The sequence below is a fragment of the Cinclus cinclus genome, chromosome 19 (genome assembly GCF_963662255.1).
Source record: "Cinclus cinclus chromosome 19, bCinCin1.1, whole genome shotgun sequence".
Classification (NCBI taxonomy): Eukaryota; Metazoa; Chordata; class Aves; order Passeriformes; family Cinclidae; genus Cinclus; species Cinclus cinclus.
Window position 1 is genome coordinate 1431753 of NC_085064.1, and position 10748 is coordinate 1442500.

Genomic DNA, 10748 nt, shown 5'->3' on the forward strand with positions numbered 1-10748 from the left:
GGAGCATTGATGTGGTGGTGCTAGAGTTAGAGATGTATGTTTATTTTTCAAAGAGTAAATTTCTGTTCTCAAAAAAGGGTGTTTGGATGTAGTGCAAATAAGAGTTTAGCAAAAAGAGGTTTCAGAAATTACTTGTTGATGCTTGAAATTCTTCTGATGAGAGTGCAACAGTGGTGTGAATTCATCATGGAAAAAGCAGCTGGGGAGCAGAGAGCTTAGAAACCCAATTAGACATGGAACGAGACAATGAGAATAGAGCAGGTAAAGCATCTCAAGGTGTGCTGGTGTGTGACAAGAGCCACCCCAGCTCTTGAGTTTGTCACATTTGTGAGAACTGGTTCCTCCAGCGTCCCACTGCCAGAGTCAGTGGCCAGCTGCACTTCAGCAGTGCCTGGATCATCACCTGTGGACAGAGTTTGTACAAGTGGACGCAAGTTACAGTTTTAGATTACCTTTGGAATTGCTAGTGAAGGAAGAAGATTGTTTTCAGCAAGTCTGCTGCTAAGGGTGGCCAGGCTGAAACGAACCTGCAGAGCTTTGGAAAGGGCTGAAAGTTTAGATTGGAGTTTGTGGTTTCTTAAAGCTGGGCAAGGGAAAGAAGAAGGAAATTAGTGAAATTGCTGGGTTTATATATACCAGATTTCCAGGGCTGTGACATGATTATAAAATGTTCCTGCTCAGAAATGGACTCCTCCACTCTCTCAGGAGCATTTTGGTAGCTGGATGTATGCTCTCATACATCTTGAAAGTATCAAGTGTCTGAAAACATTTTTTGTGGTTAAAAATTCTTTTGATACCCTTGCCTTTTCTACAGTAGCAAAAATATTTAAATTTTTTTTAGTGAGATGATAGATTTCCTGTCTAGTTGCACTGAATATCAGCAAACTCCTCTTTATCTAAACCAAATTTCTCTTCAAGCTGACAGCACTGCTTTAAATGTGCTAAACTTAGTTTCCCAGAGACCTTCTTTTTGTTACAGCATTGCACACAGCGTAGTGAGCTTTGCTAATGGTAACTGAAAGCACTGCAGCCATGAACTAGGTCAGTCCTGCAAGTGTGGATACATCCATGGCTCTGTTGTGCTGCCTGATGCTGTCCAGTTAATGAACTTTCCTCCAAAAGAGAGAAGTCATTCTGAGCAGCTGAACACACAGTGATTTTGTTTTTCTTTCATCTCACGGTCATTAGCTCCATGAGATGTATTTTTCCATGGTAGGACCTCCTTCCCCTCATCCCCACTAAGTTTTAAATGGTGTTCAAGAAGTCCAACTTGTGTGATCAACATTTCTGACTCCACAGAAATGTTTTGCTGGGGTATATGTTGGATGCTTTCCCTGTTCATACGATCTTTCCTCTCATTTAATGCTTTACTTGAAGGCTTTCTTGGGACTTCAGTGATGCTGCAGCCTTTGGTGTGGCTTACTGTGACCAATCTCTGGGTTTGTTTATTTTTTTAAACTGGATTCCAGCTTACCTGTTGTTATAGGTTTTTACTGTTTTACTGTTTTGAAAGAATGGGAAGCACTAATAGGAGTGGTGAGTTGAGATGTTGCATGGCTCAAGCTGAAACAAAAAGATGAGGCTGAGTACTGAAGGGTACAAGGCCAAGTTCTGAAGTGTCCCAATAAAATAGTTATTGCTCTTTTATGTATGATCTTTTAATATATGAACTTGCACCCCTCAAAGCTCAGGAAGGCGTTGGTGACTGTGGAAACTCTTGGTCAGTTCTGTTTCATAGCCCAGGTTTCTGGGGTTGTCAGTGCAGTGAGGGTGAGGCTCTAAGTGTGGCTGCAACCAGAGCACCACTATGAAATCAGCTCCCCAGAAATGCTCGTGAGGTTTGGCTGTCCTTTGTTGATAAGGACGTGGATGAATCAGATTTATGACAGGTCTGACAGGTAAGCTGTGTCTTACTGCACGTACCCAAAAGCATTTGTGGTGACATCTCCCCTGCAGGGACCAATGGAAGCAAAGGGAGGTTTTCAGCATTTCATCCTGGCTGGAATGGTTTGTTTTGTGTCATACGGATCACTAAAGCAGCCTGAGCTGAGCAGAGATGCACAAGCAGAAGCCATCAGGCCGCAGCTGATGGTGCAGCTCTGTTTGCTCTGAGCTGTGCAGTTGCTGTGCTGGGGGTTCCTCTCACAGGTGCTTGTGCAGTCAGTGGCAGCAGTGTCTGCGAGCAGTGCTGCTCTGCTGCAGTAACACATGGCCACTTGGAGACTATCAATATTGAGAGTATGAAAGTGGGGTCAGGGTTTGAAACATTAGAAAGTTACATAGCTTGAGGCTTAGAAATCAGTATTCACTGTTGCATGTGTAACAAAGAAGGTTTCTCTCTGTAGTTTGGGCAATTATGCAGTTGCTCAAGAGAAGGGTTGTTGTTTTTTCTTTCTCAGTACAACACTTCAAGAACTTATGGTTGGCTTCAAGACTTCTGTTCCACGTCCTTTTTGAGTCAGTTCAGATTAAACCTGATGTGTGGCAGTCCATATCACAGTGAATGGATTTCTGCTGTTCTTTATGTATTTCTCTGGTAATATGTCTGTCTGAAGTTAATATGGTTGGTGAAGTCGGGAAAGAAATTTTTAAAAACTTAAACAATTATAAAATGTTCTGTAAGACATAGTGAAGATAGGTTATTACCAAATTTCAATGGCCAAAGTATGATGAAAGCTAAACCCAAAAATGACAAAAATAAGGCAGCTTAGAGAATGTTTATAAAACTCAAAATATTTTCTAGTAGTGAAAAACCTGGCAGTGTGTTGGAAAATACTGTTTGTTTTCATTAGCAATTCCTTTAGGTTTTGTAATGCAGTTGATTATTGCCATGGCCACATTGTGGTTTTGCACAAGTTCTTTTTTATACACTGTTGCTAAAAAGCAATATGAAATTAAAATCTTAATTCTGGTTTTCTTCAGAGCAACGATATTTGCTTGACACAGGGAAGTAGAAAATGTAACATTACATAAAAAATTGTCATAAAATTAATTGAATAAGGATTTTTCTAAATGAAGGTGCTTAGTATATTGTTGGGTATTAATTCAGCTGGCTATAAGCTCTAGTTTTATCAAATATAACTTTTATTTTTGCTGCTGTCCAAAGTGAGCTTAGAGAAGTTGTTTTGGGTGCTTCAGCAGAAGCAGTAATCTCAGGCCAGCAGATAGGCATTCAGAAGCCATCTGAAATACGTGTCCTGTAAATATTAAAGAGGTGACTGTTTCTTGTAAAGCTGTCAAAGCTCTGGTTGCTTTGGCCTTAGCCTGAGAATTTACATTCTGAAAGTCTAAATTAACAGATTTAGATAATCACTGCTTGTGTCTGCTATTGTTAAACTCTAGATGATGCACTAATTGAGATTAATTAATTATTCAGGATTAATTTTTGCTGCATGTTAGCTAGATGTGATAAAGGTCTTGTTATTTTTCTTTCTTTATTGCTTCTGAGACTTTTGGAAAAATCTTAGTTTGTAAATCCTGCCCTGCATGGTATTGGCACTTCCAGACTGTCACATTTAAATCAGAGCCTGAAATATTAGTTAACTGGTTCTTTCATATTCCCAGGACAAGGAGGGCTTGCCAGCTGCTGTGGAAGTGGGGAGACTGTCACCAGGCAACTCCACTGTCTCAGAATATAAATACAAAGAGGCAGGAGAGAAACAAATTCAGTATTCATGACCTGAGCACTTGAAACACATTTCTATTAAATTTATAGAGTGTCAAAAAGGTTATGAAAAAAAATACTCTGATCAAACACAAATAAATTTTAAAAATTATTAAACCCCAAAAAAGCCTGCTTAAAGTAGGTGTTCCCATTCAACTTCTGCATTTAAACTCTTTTGTATAATTATTACAGGCAGCCTGTAAAATATTTCAAAACACTTCATATTTCATTTTGTAAGCCAGGCTTTGTGGATTTCTTGACCATTGAAGTATGTTTTTACCTAATTATATTTTTTGCAAGTTTTAGCTGCTGTATAATTTGCTGACTAAAATTACGGGGGAATAAAGAAATAAAAATATAATCCATTCAAAATTTGCAGTTTGCAGGACTCCTGGAGTTTGGCTTCAATTTGCAGGAATAGTACATTTCTGGGTTGGTTGAAGAACAGATGGTTATCATGAGAAATATTCCCTTTAAGTGCACAGTAAGGCAAACTCAAAAGATTCATCAACCATGATTTAATGTGGGCTTGAGGTATCACCAAAGTCATTAACCAGTGCAGAGAAAAGATCTGAAGACCTCAAATGAAGATGGGAGAAACAAGTAACAAACAGGACTCGAAATATGTACTTAGTCTTCTGGTTTTGATGTCTGTTATTTTAGTTTTAGCTGTATCCTGTGCATCCCCTTCTTCTTGTTCTAGTTTTAGTTCTGTCAGTATCAGCAGTTTAAAAATTAATCTGGACTGAAAGCTTCCTGCTCTTCTGTGTAAAGAAATAATTCTGAGTTTGCTGCTCACTGAAGATATCTTATGCCTTCCAATGTCTCTGTACTCTTAGCAGTTTAGAATGTTAGCAATAGAAATTAATCTGCACTGTTATACAACTGGGGTTTGTAAAACTAATATTGTGGTATGGATGAAACAAAAGGATTTAATAGAGAGATATTTCCCCAGTTGTAGGTCATACTTTGAACACTACTTGCACCACAACTCTTTCCCAACTTCCATTGAAAGAATTACTAAAGTTTTGCTTAAACCTGGCCCGAATTACTAAAGTTTTGATTAAACCTGGCCCCATTCCATATGAGAGTCTGAGGGAATAAATAATAGCAGTGAAGGTGGAACATGTTGCCTTGGAAGAGGGTCTGACTAAATGCTGTGCACGTGGCAAGCTGGGCAGTTCAACAGCTTCTCATGACACCGAATAATTGATGAGGAAACCAATGGAGCCTCTTCTCTTTGTAAAAGGCAGTGAGTGTTTTCCCTGTCTTCTTATCCAAGAAGTGAGTGTTGTTTCTGTTTATTTGACAAAAGTGCAAAGTGAACCAAGACCCCTTTAGGTGGAAAGTTGGTTTGCCTGCTAGAAGCAGTGAAAGTCTCATATTTAACATTTACTTTGAACGGCTTATAAAGCTGCTGCTGGTCTTGTGCCTGTCCTGGAAAGCTGATATGGAGGTGTGAGGGGATCAGAAACCTGGTGTGAGGGGATCAGAAACCTGGTGTGAGGGGATCAGAAACCTGGTGTGAGGGGATCAGAAACCTGCTGTGCACCCCATGTGTATGGGTATAACTCTGACAACCTGTGCCAGTTCTTGTGTTGTTAGAGCTGTTGCCTCTCTACATCTCTTCATTCTGGAGAGCTGTATATTGCCTTGAGTAAAAATCTATGCGGAATCTGTAGCTTAACCTGCTTTTTTTTTGGAAGGATTTTAAAAAAGAACACGTAAGATGTTGCTGAACACTGGCGAGGAAAGTTTTGTTCCTTACTGCCCCTCTGGCTCTTGATGTGTTAATAATATAAAAACAATTATGGAAATCATAGTGATTTGCTTAATCTGTTCTGGTTTTCTCCCTTCCTTCCTGTTTCCTATGATGTATATTTTATACTGCCTTTGCTCTCAGTCTTTCCTACTTTCACATCACTTTAGTGAAGTCTGAACGGCATTTTGTGTGTGAGTTACAAACCTTATGTTTCTAGATTAAACTATTGTGAAAATCATTTTCATGTTGTTACCAGCGAGGTTTTTGGCACTTGCAGGGCAGACTTCCAAATGTTCAGTTAAAGAGAGAGAGGCAAACTAGTGAGTGTGATTTTGGTGCCATTACTGTCCCTGGCCTCTGCACAGCAGCTGCTGCAGCAGTTCTGTTCAGGGGATGCACGGAGCCTTCAGGAGCTTTTGTTACTGCCTGGCACAGGGCTGCAGCCTGCCTCCTGAGGCTGGGATATTTGTTTGCACCGTGATCTGCTGGGTGAGGATGTTGATTCCAGGCTCCTCTCTCATGGGTTGTGTGTTTGAGGTGGAACCTGCTGGGGTGGTGCTTGCTGTGCTCGGGGTCACCTCAGTCTCTCACGGTGCTGCTGGCCGCGGGCTTGTGAGGTGGGGTGTAAGATTTTCTTGTAGAATTTCCTTTTGCATCTTTGTTGTTTTCTGACTTGCATACTTTTAGAATAAAGTGCACTTTAAAGGAAAAGATTGAAGGCTTAAAACTGTTATTAAGTAAAAACGGAAATTTTAATAACATACGTGTTTTATGCCAGAACTTGTTCTGAGGTGTCTGTCTTCTTGTGTGCGTGTAGGGTTTTTCTTTCCCACATTTTCTCCACCCATCCCCGCCCTTTTCCCCCCTCCCCTGCTTCCCCCTCCCTGCGATGGTATCTGCAGGCTGAGCTGCAGCAGGTTAGGGGCAAGCAGGAGTGTTCGGCTGTGCTGAGTGCAGGACACCCAGGAGTTTGCAGAGATTTGGAAAGAAGTTTGCATTGCTTTTTAGTTGTGCTGCATAAGGATGAGAATGTGTACTGGGTGTTGAAATTAAAAGTTACTCTGAATTACTCTGGAATTCCAGTTCATTTTAGAGGGATTGCAGCTATAAGGACCTTAAAGAGGTGAATGAGGTAAATAACTAGTTAGGAGAAAAAATGAAGTAATTTTCACTATATTTTTCAATTTGGGATTGAAATTAATTATTTGTAACCAATATGGATTAAATTAGCTGACTATTAAAAGAAGAAGCAAGTTTGTTTGTATTGGGTTTGCATGGTTTACTCTGGGAAGTTTTTCTGATAATTTTTTTAAACCTTCCCCTGGTCTTATAATTTCCATACAATTCAAATACAGACCAGTTTGAGCTGTGCTATTCGTAGAAGTAATTAAACATGTGTCTTTTAAGAGCAAAACTCCTCACTTTATGACGTAAGAAAAGTTGTGAGTAAAAGAGCAGCATAGTTACACTAATATGCCATTGTAGCATATTCCCATCCTGTCATCTGGAAAATTAAATCAGGTTCCAGCATGGATTAACATCCAGACTTGTGTGGAGGGGAAGGTACTGTCTTAAATGCCATGAAATTGAACAATGGGATTATACAGTTCACAGCTAATTTCAATATTCTGCTGTACTTGGCTTTTTGTTGAACAGGGTTCTGTATGGAAGTCAGGGATAGCTTTTAGAACTTGGAAATATTCACATAATTAATGAAATACTGAAATACTAACAATAATAGCTGGACTCTGGTTGAGTAATTAATGCAGTGCTCTATGTAATGTGCTCGGATGTGGTGTGGAATCTCCACTGCCAGAGGGGAAAACTGGATGTGTTAGCCATGGGAACTGCCCTGACCCAGTGTGGAATCAGTGCTCAGTGTTACCCTCTGGTGAGTCTGTAAATGCTGCTGTGACATGCAGAAAAGCCTTGCTCTGCTGTCCCTGTGAGCAAACACTGGCTTTGCTCACCCCTTTCCAGAATAACCCCCACGTTGTTCCTGTGGGAAGTGATTCAGTCGGAATCACCTCTTAAAATAAGGGAAAATCAGGGAAACTGCTGAAATGCAATAGTCACATAACCTATTTCATAGGGGCTTTTCCAACCCATGCCTCCCTGGGACAGACTGTCCCTAGTGAGTAACAAGGGCTGCTGGAGCTCCAGGTCTTTGGGCAGCTGAGATTTTGTGGCAGCAGCTGCATCCTCTGGGAAGAGAGCATCCAGTGGTGCATGTCAGGCTGCTGGGTGAGCCCACGCTGCCTTTGCTGAAGTCACTCGTGGATCTTAGGAAATGGTTACAACGTGCCATTGCTTCCCAAGCTTTTAAAACCTGACTGTGAGCATTAAGAATAAAATGGTTTTTTTTTCTTTGGTACCAGCAGTTGGAGATTGCAGATGGGATGGTGTATTGTAGCTTTATTTTGGAATGTTGTTGCTTGCATTCTTTCTGTGTTACACTTGCAACTTACAGTTTCCATTGCTGTATTTCAGCATGTATTTATATCATGGATGGATGTTTTCCAGGGAACTTTGTGAGCACTTGCTTTAGGCATAAATTGTGTGGATAGTATCTTTGTGAGCTGAACCTACAAAACCAGTTGTAATGAAAGGTTAACAGGAGATACTAGGTTGCCAACAAGAGAAAAGTTCAATATGTATGTAATACAACTGGAATTCTTGTTTCAGGGTTTGGGACTAGTTTAGTTTGAGAAGCATCTCCATAAGTCCTGTGAATTTCTCCTTATGGGAGTTAACCTGCACTCTGTGTGTTCCTGGTTTTCAAGGTCTCCTACTCTCAGCTGAGCTTTCAGAGCTCTGTTGAGTTACAGGTGACTGCAAAGTTTCAGCTCAGTGCTTTGCTGTAGCTGGGCAGGAGGCTGGTTGGGATTTCAGCCTGGCTCTTCCCTTGTTCTGATGTCAGCAAATAGATTCCACTCTCCTGAACTTGAAAAAAGTATTTTACGTGTGTTTACTTTGCATCATTTCACTCGAAAGCCTGTTAAGTACCTGGAATAACAGCGTTCCCTATGTTTTGAGTTGCAAAGGGCTTTCTTACTGTCTACAACGACAATGGAGCTGCATCTAACTGTTTGCATGCGCTGTGCAAAACAAATTACCTCGAGTAAAAGTGTTTGAAGTTCCCAAGTTACTTTAGTTTTACAGGCAGACTTGACAGTCAGTTCTGTTCATGTGTTTGCTGAGTATTTCACAGGAGTGCTGGAGCAGTTTTCACTGATACTCGTGGTGCTGATTAAAGCTGAATGCTGGGTGCTGGCTTGGCCTGTGTCTGTTTGTTTGACTGTTTTCTCTTGTTCAGAATAATTCGGATATCACGCCTGTCGTGATTTTTGGGTGACTTTTGCTTATCCCTTCAGGGGAGAGCCTGGCTGTACTATACTGAGTAATATAATGGCAATGTTTGGTTTAGAGATATTTGTATTTCATGAAGCCAGGTTCTTGAGTGCCACTCTTGTATGTATTTATGTCAGTCCTCTTGGTGCAGTGAGGGTGGTCCATCTTCCTGAAACTCCATGGCATGACAATGTAGAATTTAAATATCCTTCTAGTGTGTATCCATGTGTAGGTAAGTATAGTTGAAAACACCTTTTGAGTGCACACTGGGTTAACAGTGAAGAATGGATGCAGTGATGAAAGCTATAAGATGTGAAGTAGTTTCTTTTTCCCTGTGACCAGTGTAGTGTTTTCCAAACAAAGACACTGAAAGTTTAATAAATATTCCCAGACCATTTAAAAGATGAAGTGATGGAGCTGACACAGTCTTAAATAGAAAGGACTTGTGAAAACATGAGGACCTGTGGCTACCAAGCATGGTTTTCTTACCTGTAGGGTTGCAGTTTGTCTGGATGAGCCATCCTGATGCTGTTGTGAGATGTGTTGTCCCATGTGGCCTGAGGACAAGCTGTATGCTGTGTCACACAGCCCTGTGACACGCAGGGCAGTTCCCTCAGGTGGGACACAGAGGCACTGACAGGGATGTGTTTGCTCAGGGTCGCTTTAGCTGCTGTGGAGTCTCACAAAGCCCTGCACAGACCTCTTTTTGGACCAGGAGCTGAGGTGGGGCTCTCAAGCTTCACAGAAATAAACTCCAAAGGTTTGTCTGGGCTGTCCTTCATGGTAGTGAGCTCCAGGAAGGCTTTCAAGATGCTAAGAAAACAGGAAAAATACGTGTTTACACACACACACACACACACACACACAATTACTTTGTATGGCTAATCTGTTTTGTTGGATTTTTCAAGAACGTGAGAATGTGGTTTGCCTTCTATGGACAAATGCATTTAGAGCAAACGCACTTTGGATTTCAATCTGAGTTCCTTATTTCCCTAAAAAATGGTAAATGATAAAATTTTGTGTGTGGCATTATGTATATGTATATTTATATTGAGTTTGAGAGCAATGGATCAATAGAAGGGGGGAATGTAGGCATCATGTTCAGACATCGTTGCAGATGTCTGCAGCAATATAAATTTATTTCTTTCATTGATTTGGGTTTTTTTTCCTTTAAAATTCTGAAATCTTGCCCTCCGATAATTAATTTTAAAATTATTTAAAAATATGCATCTTAATAGGTGTGGCAGAGTTTCATTTTGGCAGTGCTGCTGTACTTGCTGTGCTGCAGTGAAGCCATACTATCCTGTTAATTGCTGTGTGCAGAGGGGGCCCGTGCCAGCACAGCTGCTCACATCTTTTTGTGTGTTTGGACACTTTTCTCACTTACCTGTGTGTACACTGAAGAATTTCCAAAGTAAGGCTTTAACAGGAGATCCCTTGCTCTCTGTTTCTGATTTGCTGTGGTGATGCAGTGGGTTTGCTGGTCTGTACAGTTTGAGATACTGTATGTGCATTACAGTGGAATGGTAAGACCGAGCATCGGATTGTCTGGAAAACGTAAAACTGGGGAGTTTGTAAGGCCCAGGCTGTTGGAATTGTCACGTGGAAGGAGGACACCTTGGGAAGGAGTTTGCACCTGCTGGCAATGGGGTGACCTGGCCGAGCTCCTGGCTCTGGGGGCTGCACTGGGCAGGTGCCCGTGGCCCCCCTCCCTCGCTGCTGGCCCGGGTGTGTCTGCAGCACCAAACCCAGCCCGGCACCAGGGGCGCTGCTGCCAGGATACTGTTCATTGCTTCATGCGCTGCACTTGGTTTTGAACTCTTGCCTGATTCTTATATGGTTTGGTGTTTGTAATTAAAAAATTATCTTTGTAGATTGGAATGTGGCCTTCTCCGATGTATTCCTTTGAAAAATGGATGGCTTTGAAGAGCTCTCTTTTAAATAGGTTGTCCTATAAATAATTTCAATAAT

At 41.2% G+C, this 10748-nt stretch overlaps 1 protein-coding gene across 8 annotated transcripts in view; it reads left to right on the top strand.

The window, feature by feature from the left end:
- DENND1A (DENN domain containing 1A) overlaps positions 1-10748 on the top strand; it is a 152478-nt gene that overhangs the window by 18683 nt on the left and 123047 nt on the right. The gene's annotated exons all lie outside the window — the stretch shown is intronic.